This window comes from Corvus hawaiiensis, chromosome 3 (genome assembly GCF_020740725.1).
Source record: "Corvus hawaiiensis isolate bCorHaw1 chromosome 3, bCorHaw1.pri.cur, whole genome shotgun sequence".
NCBI classification, from domain to species: Eukaryota; Metazoa; Chordata; class Aves; order Passeriformes; family Corvidae; genus Corvus; species Corvus hawaiiensis.
Window position 1 is genome coordinate 105,993,856 of NC_063215.1, and position 11,745 is coordinate 106,005,600.

The 11,745-nt window shown below is 50.1% G+C and overlaps 2 long non-coding RNA genes across 2 annotated transcripts; both read right to left on the reverse strand.

The window, feature by feature from the left end:
* Positions 1-93: 93 nt before the first annotated feature.
* LOC125324245 lies at positions 94-4,994 on the reverse strand. The gene is made up of 4 exons (XR_007202888.1): positions 4,835-4,994; positions 2,696-2,828; positions 895-1,000; positions 94-134 (listed from the first exon to the last, which is right to left on the reverse strand). It is a non-coding gene; the product is annotated as an uncharacterized LOC125324245 (long non-coding RNA).
* Positions 4,995-6,123: 1,129 nt separating this feature from the next.
* Positions 6,124-8,693, reverse strand: LOC125322656. The gene is made up of 3 exons (XR_007202145.1): positions 8,663-8,693; positions 7,183-7,271; positions 6,124-6,232 (listed from the first exon to the last, which is right to left on the reverse strand). It is a non-coding gene; the product is annotated as an uncharacterized LOC125322656 (long non-coding RNA).
* Positions 8,694-11,745: the final 3,052 nt, after the last annotated feature.

The window sequence follows — 11,745 nt, forward strand, 5'->3', positions numbered from 1 at the left end:
GAGTTCCACACCATCTGGAGAAGGACCCGAGCAACCTCATCCACCTCCGAGTCCATGTCCTTCTGCAAGGTCACAAAGAGCTCTCCAAGAGTGACGATTGCAGAGTAAGACACCTTTGAGCGAAGGTTGGTCACCTGGGGAAGTCATGAGGGGAAACATAAGAATCACCTTGAAAAGAAAACCAGTTGCCTTAGACAAAAGTCCCAGGAAATGACAACACTTCCCGCTGTGTCCAGGGGAACACAAAAGCACAGGCAGAGCAGAAGAGCACAAGCACAGAAAGGCACTTAACTCTGGCACCTACTTGTGCTAGGCCTCAGGCCTGCTTCCTGCAGGCCTAAAACATATTATTTCACTTAAAGTGTTCTACTTAATTCTTCTGGAATGTCCACTGCTTTGGTTTTAGGCCCTTTTATTCAAAAAACAAAGAAACAAATTAAAGCAAGGGCTGCTCTCAAGCCATAAAGGCACAAGTCATAAAGACAAAAGAGTCATTTGCTCCTGTTTGAAAAAGTAACAGCAGCAGTTGAAGCCCTCAGCCAGGAAACAGAAAACACAGGCTCAAGTCTACAGACTAATTGGCAGTGTTGAATTACAGCTTGGGCAGAGATTTGGACTGCAGCAAATAACATAATTAGTGTCTCCGCTTCTGCATTTGCACGTTGCATTGTAATGGCAGCTCGCTCCAAGAGGAGAGTGTCAGATGCCCGACCTACCAGTAAATAGAGCTACATGTGCACACAGATCCTATAGAGAGCTGACAGACATGAGAAAGATAAGGTCTAGAAACAGAAATGAAGGCAGTTCCTGAGCACACAGGGAGATGAACAAGCACATATCTACTCTACACACCGTGTAAGAAGCACGGAGGACGATTCAGAACAATGTTCTTACCTCGTTGGTAAGTGCCAAGCAAACCTCACGAAGTCTACAAAGAAGGACTTCTGAGTGGGACTCAGCCAGGTGTTTGATGCTGAAGAGTCCCTTCTCCTTCAGCTCCCTGAAAGGCAAGTACCAAAAAGAGTGACTTTCTCTCCACCCAAGAACTAGGCAGCACCCTCTGAATTTACCAGGCTGGCGGCTCAGTCAAACAAAGGGAGGTGCTTTTCAAGCAGTACTTGATGAAATCGTGGAACTCGCTGCCACAGGTTGCTGTGGCTGTCAAAAGCATACACAAATCCAAGAGGCAAATAGAGGGCTTTCAGAGTCTTCATTTGTGGCCGTTTAACAAGACAGCCTTTCTGAAGTCTCTGGCACATGAAGTCCCTATGTCAGTGCTTCCTGGAGGCTGTGAGACCGTGCCATGCTGCTGTTTCTTGTCACCTCCCTGTACCTGTCCCTGAGACACAGTCCCACTGGGCTGTGTCTGGGGCATTTTCCTTCTTTGCCAGCCCCAGCAGGCAGTTCAGCAGTGAGAGTCTGCACTGGCACTCTGTAGCTGAGTTTCCACTCTGCAATCTAGGCCTGTCTGTCACCCACTCCACTCCACCTCACACATTCCCCAAGAAAGCAGCAGGATGCCCCAGAAGATTCCACACCCGGGCAAGAACAGCTGAAAGTCTAGCTTTTCCCAAAAGCCCCTACCTAAAACAGCAGCAACATGTTATTTACAAGGTGCAAACAACTCCCTCTCTCAGCACTTGCTTTGGGCAGGACCTGAGCTACAGGAAGGCGCGTGATGCATCGGGGCTGCAGTGCAGGGCTGGCGGCCGATGCCACGGGCATCCCTGAGTGTCACCCGGACCCCCCCACAGCTGCAGAAGCTCTCTGCACCTCACAGGGCACCAAACAGAAATGGGGAAGAGAAAGCAGAAGAGACAGGGCAGAGCAAAGGCGACTGCACAAGGAGATGCATTGCAGCAGATTTTTCATGCTTATCCCAGGGTGAATGGAGTCCTTATCCCAGGGTGAATGAAGCATCCAGCAGTGAGTAGATGATAACCCAGACATCAAAAAGACAACCAATATCACCTAACATTTGTGGGGTTATCACCTCTGGGCCTCTACAGGCCTCCTTCTGTCTGTGTCTAAGTTTGGGACACATTGTGAGTATTGACAAAACATCTCAGGCCCATATGAAGCAGTGAGAAGGAAAGAGTTGACTTGCAAAAGTGCAAGATTCCTAGAGGATTTTATTTCTTTTTCCTTCTCTTCTGCCACGAGCCCCTCAGGACTAATGACAGGCTGAGTGACTCTATAGCACAACTCAGTGCATTTCTCAGAAAGAAGAACTCCCTGTAGCTGCTCCTGGGACTCACATGCGGAAGGTCACAGGCAGACCCTGACTCCTGCCACTGCTGCCAGCAGTGGGGCCAGAGACAAATCTTACTCAGTCCCACTGGGCCCCGAGGCACCCAAATCTCTACACTCCAAACTGCTGCCATCCTGCTTCTGGCTTCAGCCAGCAAATCATCTTGTCCCACAGCTTTCTCTCTTCCCTCAAGATTTCCTTTGCAGCCCCACAGAGCAGCAGGCAAAGCGAGGAAACAGCACGGACCTGCTGCAGCTGGAGCACTGCTGCAGACCAAGGCCAAGAAAAGGCTGCTCTCAAATCTTTATCCTCTCTCTGCTCTGGAGTGGTTTCACTGGTGCCCCTCGGCTCTCTCGGCTGCTGGGGCTCAGAGGCACTAGCAAGATGCTCTCCTAACCTACCTTAACGCTAAGAGGGAGACAGAGTGAACGGGGCCTTTCTTACCAGTCATCGCTGCTGAGCAAGGAGAGTGCCTCGAGCAAGGACTGCTGTGGCTCCAAAGAGGCTCCGTCCTTCTGCCCCTTCCCACGGAGCGGCTCCTCTCGGCGCTCGGCACCAGTGGCCGTCTGCGGGGTCACTGTAAGGAGAGGGTCAGCCATGAGCGCTGCAGCCCCGGGCAAGGCACCCCGCCATGGAGCGGCCTGCAGCCCCATCTCCCAGCCAGGCTTCCATGAGGTACAAACTGGCACTGGCTCAGAGAATTCCCTGCTCTCTGGCTCCTTGCTTTCTCCCAGCCCCCCCAGCTGGGCACAGCTCCTTGGCTCAACCTGACAATTGCCCACACAGCGCCAGCTCCCAAGTGCCACAGGTACCACAGCCAGCGGCACGTTCCTGAGGCCGCAGAGCTCCCACTCCCTGTGAGACAGTGCCCACCAGCAGGACTTGCTCCCCACGAGGGACCCCTCAGCTGCCTCTCCTGTCTCAGCGCCCTGATTTCCCCGAGCCCTGAGGACAGAGGCACTCTGCAACTCCCTGAGGAAAGACCTGCAGCTGCCTCGTGACAGCACCAAGCCGAGCCTGAACAAGCGAGTCCTGCTGGGCCCGGCTGAATCCCCTCAGAGCAGCTACCAGGGAACAGCGATACCTGACCCTTCACACCTCACAGCGCCTCTGTTCCCATTGGCTTCAAATATTCTAGACAGAGGGCAGCTGAGTGCACTTACATTTCAGCCTGCTCTTGGGAAGGGAGTAGTTCATGGATTTTGTTCTTTCCAAGCATCATGAATCTTTACTATTTCAATAAAGTACACACTGGCTGTATTTGAAAGATGCTGAGGTGAAATTTGTTTGTCCTCAAATGGACTTGTGTGCACACTGTGCAAGCCTAAGCTTTCTCTTGTGGAAAAATGGAATCTCTAGCCCAGATGGTTGATAAAAAAGCCTTCCAAATGCAAATTGATGATAAGAATACGTAAATACAGATGCAAATTGTTGGCAGACACAATCTCTTGATAGTCAGTTTACAAGGTATGAGAAAATTCAGATGATAAATGCATTTCTTAAGAAACCCACTTGTCATCCAAAGGACTCTTGATCATCAATTTCATGTCATGCACTCAACAGGTCGTTTTCTAATGTGTACAAGGAAACATCTGAGCTGTCTCAAATGATGGAGTTTAAATATTGCACAGAATCTAGAATATTCAGATGGGAGCTATCTGGCTGTCACTGATGTACCCCTGTCACTGCCATCAGTGGTGTCACTGCAGAAGGATGTCGATGTACACATCTATATTCAATAGGAATGGGGAGCCACGTCAGGCTAGTTCTGGTCAATTGTGAGCATGGAAGTAGCATCACTAGAAAAGAGCACTCAAAGTATCATTCCTAGCTCCCTTCTTCTTCTCTCACCCTACTCAGGATCATAGCACAGGCAGGCTGCCCTCACAGGAGAGGCAAGAGCCACTAGGGACTATGTGCTGTGTATTCACTGCAGGCAGCAAACAGCCTGGGAGCACCAGGCAGCCCCTCCTGGCTGTCACCTGCTACACAGGCCGCTGTATTTGGGTGGGGTGACACAGGAGGCGCTGCTTGTTCCCTCTTGGCATTGCAGGCCGTGGGATGGCAGCGGCAAGAAGCCATTGGGCACTTCTGGGAGCAGCAGCACGGCTGCACCAAGTGGCTGACTGCCATGCAGAGACAACCCTTGCTGGGAGAGCAGGAAAGCTGGCTGCAGAGGCAGACAGCAGCACAGGCAGAGGGCCAAGATGGAGAGTGGACAATTGATCGTGGTGGTACTCGTAGGTGCACAGTGAGCACACCCTGCCAGACTGCCCCGAGCTCATCCCTGCAGTTACAGCTGCCTCCTGGCACCAGTGCTGTAGTTTGCTCTATCAGGATGGGCAAAAGCCAGAGCTTAGGTCTTTACCACTACTTTATGCAGCTCAGCTTTCCAATGGATCAATAAGAACCAACTGCTCCAGTTCTGCCGAGCTGGAGTAACTCAAGAGTAGATTTGCTGTTCATTCTCAGCACAGGCTATGAACCCAAGATCCCAGCTGTGGTGGCTGAATCAGGAGGCAGTTTGTGCTCCTTGTGCAAGGAAAACCGGTGCAGGAAAATGCTGCTGTGGAGCAGGCTTACCTGAGGAGCTGCGTGGGAAGCTGCCGTCTCCATGGATGATGGGCTTCTTGGACAGTAAGGGCACGTTGTCCTGCTTCCTCAAGACCTTCTTCTTCAAGGCACTACCAGGGTGTTTCCTCTGCACACTGGAAGCTGTGCCATTGACAGGCAGTAGGCTAAAGCCTGCAGGGACCAAAGAGGAGCTTAGAAGTGGAGGGTGACAATGGAAAGGCCCAGAAAACTTGCTGGAGCTGGGTAACATCTCTTTGTTATCCCAAAGAACTTCAAGTATAACAGTGGCACAGAACCATGGGAAAGTGATCACAGAATCCTAGAAGAGTTTATGTGGGAAGGCACCTTTAACCACCATCTAGTCCAGCCCCCATGAGCAGGGACATCTTCAGCACGAGCAGCTTCCTCAGGGCCCCATCTAACATGGCCTTGAACACCTTCAAGGATCGATCAACAACAGCTTCTCAGGGCAAACTCTTCCAGTGTTTCATCTCCTTCATTATAAAGAAATTCTTCCTAATATCTAATCAAAATCTACCCTCTTCTGGTTTAAAACCAAATTGCAGTGATGCTTCCCCGAAGAAACAAGGAAACCCCAGTATTGCTTTGCTTTTGTTTTCCTGTTTCAGAGGCTGGCTGGGGAAGTTACCAAAAGAAAGCGCAGATAACCTTGCGTGATGCCCTCGGGCTGAGTGCTGCCTCCTGAGGTCCCTGCTGCTGCCCTGGGGCAGCGCACACAGCACTGCAGTCAGAGCCCCTCAGCCCGGATTCAGTCGGCAACGCTGCTTGCTCCTGGGGCTACAACAGAAGCACTGGCTCGGGGCTTCAGCACAGCTCTACAGCACCAGCTCCTCAGCAGGGAGTGGTGGGAGAAGGGTCTCTGGGGTTTTCATTAGAAGGAGTTGAATTTTGTTTCTTCCAGGTTGCACCTTGGTTGAAAAGCATTCTTTTGGACCCACTTTTCCTGGAGGCTGCTATCCAGGAGAGAGTCTGAAGCCCCAGTGTACTTTGCAAGACAGAATTTTACACTCTGAAGGACTTCAGAGGGGAAGGTGGGAAGCTGATATTCTGTTACGGACTCAGTGAGGCCATGGGCAAGACACTTCATGCCTCTCCATTTTTCTTTGGGGACCGGAAATACATCCTATGCAAACTCCCACTCAGATGCAAATGTAACAGCCCCCCAGTCTGAGGGCAACACTGTGCAGAGGGCAAGCAAGTGATCAGAAAGGACCACAGGTGTAGCAACCACTTACTTGCCGCAGCTGCATCCCCGGGGTCAACTCTCTGTGGAGGCAGCTGCAAGGACGTTTCCTTTTCTCTCTCTGTCTTGATCTCTTTCTCCAAAAGCTCCATTGGCATCCGCTCTAAGTTCCTTTGAGCCAACTTGCCCAATGCAGCACGGACCTACATGCAATGGGAATGCATCACAGACTGTAAGCAGAGACACACAAACCAGACACAACATCTCATCAGGAGCACAGAGTCCATAGATTTCCACAGTCCTTGATGCAGCTCCATGTACATTCCAATGGTTTCTGAAGAATGTCTCCTGTCCTCACCTTGGCAATTACACACAGTGAGGTGGAATGCTTTATTGCCATAACCTCCCACTGCTCCAAGGTACTGTTTCTCAGCCTGTGTCAGGAGGCCCTGCTTGAAGCAAGAAAATCACAGGAGTGCTCCAAGACAGATGAAGAGCCTACGTGATCAGTGAGCAGGCAGTTCCCTTCCTACAGGCCATGGCAAGAGAATAAAAACCATGTGCAATACGCAGCAAGGAGGGGTCAGTAGCTGTTGCTTAACACTCATGGCCAGGAATTGCAGCTGTTTCTCACTTCTGGCTTCTGAAGGACTCAGCTGCTCTCGGAGACCGTGAGGCCAAAAAGAGGAGTCACGTGAAAACAAGTTGCAGAAACATTGATGGTAATGCATGGAAAAATTGAGAATGAGAGGGCTGTGAGATACAGCAAGAAAGGTAACCAGGAAAAATCAAATTCTCCCATTTTATTTTGCAGCCTTGCTTACACTCAGCATTAGAATCCTTGCTTCTGTGCTTCCCAGGATGCACTTTGCCCACATTCACTGATGTGTAGCTTGCTCTGCCATTCAGAACTTCTCTACAAGGGCCTTTGCACAAAAAGAATGCTTCTGGCATGACCTTAGCACCATCTCCAAACCAGTGACCTTGCCACCACTGGAAATAGCCAAGCAGTTGCTCTGTAGCTGTCAAATATATTCCCAAGAGAATCCCCACCCCCCAAGAGTGGAAGATTATGATTTTCAGGGACAGTTTGGGCCTAGCACTAAACAGTCACTGGAAAGGAAGTCTGCTCATCCCTGTCCTTATCCCTCACCTTTCCAAAGCCATCCTTCAGGGCTTCGGCACTCGTAAGGCCAGCACTGGTGGGGTGATCCGTCTCCTTGGCCTGGCTCACTGGGAGGCCTGTTAATGGAAGCAAAGGTTCCTGTAAATCTCTGGCACACTTCAAGCCCCCAACAGCGCCATGCTGGGCAACAGGCAAGACAGCTTCCAGATTGCAGAGCTCTGATAAGACCCAGAGATTGTGTCTGAGAGCAGCAAGCTACATATGCCTAGAACCTCTCCCAATGGATGGGCTACTGCCACAGTGCACTGGCAGCAGACATGGCATTGCTCTGTGGCCAGCAGAATGAAACCTCCTGCATGATGGAGGCCTCAGCCCTGGATGCTGGAGAGCTGCTGCATTTGATAGAGAAGGGCAGAGACGGAGCTTGCTCTTGACAGAGATTCTTATCTGTCCTAATTCATGCTGATTTTAGTAAACATCTTCTTCCTGGTTCCTAAAAGAACTCCCGGGTTCTAATACCCGTAAGCATTTAGATCAATATTTTCTTCTCTTTGTGGCAATATTTTAGAGGACATGAAAAGAAAAGCTTAGGATTGCAGGAGTGTTAGCAAAACGTGAATTGTGTTCTTGAAATTGGATAATTTGCTTTCCCCGAGGATTTTCATTCTAAACTGTGTGAGATTGGGCCACTTTCAGGCCAGTCTGACCAAAGGCTGATTTTCCTAATGGAAGTGGAACAATGTAGCTCGTTTTGAAATACTCTTCAACAGAGCCGTTAAAACTCAGAGGATGAATCACTCTTTACATGGCTTCACAGAGGATTAAAACACGTGGCAGCAAAGTAGCAGAAAACCAATGTCTTAAATCCGGATTTTTTGCCCTGCAAAATGGTCAGCTTAATAATAAAAAAGAGTCAGATATGGGCTTTGAGGAAGGAGGGCTATTCTGGATTGGGGGCAAGGCCTTGGAAGGTAAGAGCATCTGAGAAGTTGACAGGGAAACTACTGACTCCAGGGTAACCTCCTTGGGACCAGTGCAGTCAGTCCCAAGTGCAAAGTGGAGACACAAAATATAACAGAGGCCACAATGCCAACATAAAGCATCAGAAGCTACAGTCTTTCATGTGAGAGATTCCCTGGAAACTTCTAAAGAGCTGCACAGGGAAACATGCTCCTGCCAGCAGCCACTTGAGGCAGGCCAGGGAGACACCCTGACCCACTTGCACAGAGCCAGCACAGGAACAGCCTGGCCTCTGGGCTGCCCTGGGACAGCAGGGAGCCCAGAGGCCTGTGCTTTCCAGGAATGGCTCAGCTGCACACGCACCCTCCTGCTCCTCTCCCGGCCCCACAGCTGAGCAGCCCTACAGCTCCACGGGGCACTGGGAGCAGCACAGCTCAGTGCAGGGGGCACATGCAGGGCAGAACTGTTCCCTGGCAATGTGCCCAGGCTCTCTAGGCTGGCACAAGAGCCTTCCTCCCGCCAGAGAGCGGCCCAGCTCCCGCCTTACCTCTTTGTGAGGCTGAGCCATGCTCAGCCTTCACCTTGTGCTCCCTGGCAGTGACCCCGGGGGCAGCGCTGCTCAGCTGCCCCTGCCGGGGCTCCTGGGCCAAGGCCCCCTGAGCAGGCTGCGAGCGGAGACCTGCACTGCCAAGGCCGGGCTTCCGCGCATCCGTCTCCAAGCCGAAAAGTTCAGCCAGTTCCCTTGGGAACAGAGGCATCCCACGTCCTATCACACACCATGAACTCTTTCCCTTCTTCCTCTGGGTTTTTGTTGTAGACTCAGAAGCAGCTGTAGATCAGGTACAAGGGAAGAAGTGAGTTAGTTGAACTCCCACCTTTACAATCACCACAACTAATGGGTGAGGCACTCGAGGGGTTATTTATTATTGAGAAGATCACTTTGTTTTTATTTTTCATGAAACTAGCATCACTATAATTGCTCTGAACTGTATGGAGCTGGCAGGAAGGGAGAGAGAGATTCCACTACTTTGCTTCTGTGCTGCTCATGGCTCATCCACTACTTGGGGATCCCTTTCCTTCCAAACAGTTGGCAACCCACAGGGGTCTCTAGAATTTGACAATTCCACCTAGGAAGTAATTGCTTTCCCAAGCCAGTTTTCAAGGCCTTTGTTTCTGTAACTCCCCCTCAGTTCTGGGTTGGGTTTTCTTGGTGGTTTTTATTTCTCTTTACAACAAAGGCAGTGCTGGGACACAAACAATGGCACCACGTGTTAGAAGCAAAAGAAGATTTGCAATCAAATTTAGATGTCCCCACTATTCAAGCAGCCCATATCTGTAGGGAACACATTGTTCATGCAAACGTCCCAGCTTTCTCTGCTTTGTTGCTCCAGGAGTTTATTCCCTGCTTTCCTTCCTGCAGAGACACCCAAACCCAACATAAACATGACCTGCCTCAAAACATTTCTGATCTTCGCTAATCCTGACAATGCAAAATTTTCTTAATGGAAACGGCATGGTGCAGGTTAATCTGAAATGCTCTCCAATGGAGCTTTTGAAACTCAGAGAACTAATCATTCTGTACAGGCCTCCACCAATGATAAATCGTTTTTCTGCATCAGCAAAATTGTTTCTTCAAATCTCATCTCTCCTATCATTCCATGCCCAGAGATGGCAAAGGAACAACAACCCTGGCATTGAGGCTTTGAACTTGAAAGCAGGCGCTGACACACATGCACCAGACACCTCATTTGGTCTGGCACAACTCTTCTTGTCAGGGATCAGGCAAGGCAGGGACGGGGGACAAGGCAGAAGGCATCTCCTCCCCCAGCCTCAGCCTGCAATACTGACACGGGCAGAGAGAGTCGGGGAAGAGATTTGCCATCGTGAACCTGCCATAGGTGGCTTTAGGCTTGTGCTGTCAGAGGATGACAAACTCTGATCCTGCATAGGCTGCATCCATTTGGAAGTCTCCTTCCCCTTAACTGGAACATTCACAAGGCCTTTCTGTCTAAGGAGGTTTCCCTATTTCTCCCCATGCAAAACCAGGCAATGTCCATGAATCTCCTTCAGATCTCAAAGGGCTCAGCGCAGAAACTGCCCCAAGGGAAGGTGTTCTCCTTCTTCCTTCAAAGGCAGGAGGAAGGAGTGGGAACATTTCTCCTTTCATGCTAAATGTCTTTTTTTCTCTACTAATTATGACCTTAGAAAGGGTGCAGGGAGATGAAAGGCATGTGCAGGATGGAGAGGAATGTTTTCTTTTCCTGTGGCGCATTTCCCGAGCCCCAAGGTACCAGTGCAGCTCCTGGAGTAATTTTCACTGCACCACTGGAGCACACTCCCAGTGACCAGGCTCTGGGAGAATCCACTGAGCCCATCAGGGAATTGAAAGGAATTTGAAGACATTTAAACCAGGATGGTTTTCAACCAAACTGCCACAATGCCACCCCTGGGTCAGCATTCCAATGGTCATTTTAGGACAGACATGCCCTGTACCTACCTGCATGTTCAGAGTTCTTCTCTTTGCTTCTTCCGCTGGATCTTGGCCTTGAGAAAATGGAGGACAAAAGAACATATGAGCAGGTAGAAAGAGAAGGGCATGGAATGTGTGTAGCATCAAAGGAGGCAAACCTTCTTAGCATGGTCCCCCTGATGAAGGAGGAAATGCAACACATAAACCCAACACGATGCAAAGCTGAGGAATTGTCCTTAAGCTTTCAGGTGCTGGAGTCCCACAGAGCTTGCCAAGCTCCAGCTGAAACACAGCAGTCATTCTTCAACTTGCATCAGACCTGCCCAGTTCTCTCCTTTTGCAGCCAAGTGGCTCCTACAGCCTCTGTGAAGCAGCAAGAGCTGCTGAGCTGAGACACAAGTCTGTATGGAGGGCAGCTACTTTTGTTCTCCTGCCCAAGCTTGACTTTGCCTGCTCATGCCTTACACTGGTGACAGTCTCGGGCTACATGGGGCCATAGCACTGCTCTCTCCTGAGAATGACAGTACACCTCCTTGCTCTTTCAAGGACAAAAAGGCCTTTTCCAACTCAGCTGCTAGGTAAGGATATTCCGATTGCACTTTAAAAGCCCTACGGACGCTTTTCAATTGGAATGATACTTCTGGGACTCCTGCTTTATCCTTGTCACTAGGATAAGCTTGACAGCTACATTTTCTCACACATATATCCAAGCCAATATCTTTGCATCAGGTACAGTCCTATAACTCTTCTCTAGCACCTTGCCCTCTTTGATCTTAAGCCCAGATCGAAATACTAAACATCGATCAGATGATACATCTGTACCCCAAGTTTTATCTGGGCTCTGGTTTCACGGTGGAGGCCCAGGCACAGAGAAGTCACACCTGACATTTACAGGAGCAGCACCTGAATTTGCAGACACCTCCTCAGTAGCCAATATTTGCCCTGACATATCCTCATGGCTGCAGAAGTTGACAGGCAAGGATCACAGTATTCAAAGAACCACAGTATCCAGATCCATGCAATACAGTTCCCAAATGACAGCACAAACACCACAGAGGGAATCAGTAGCCAAGTCCAGCAGAGGACCTGTTCTGAGGTGCTCTTAAGCCCTGCCTCCTCTTCCCCACAACCACCTCTGCTCTTAGGGCATATGGTGTTGG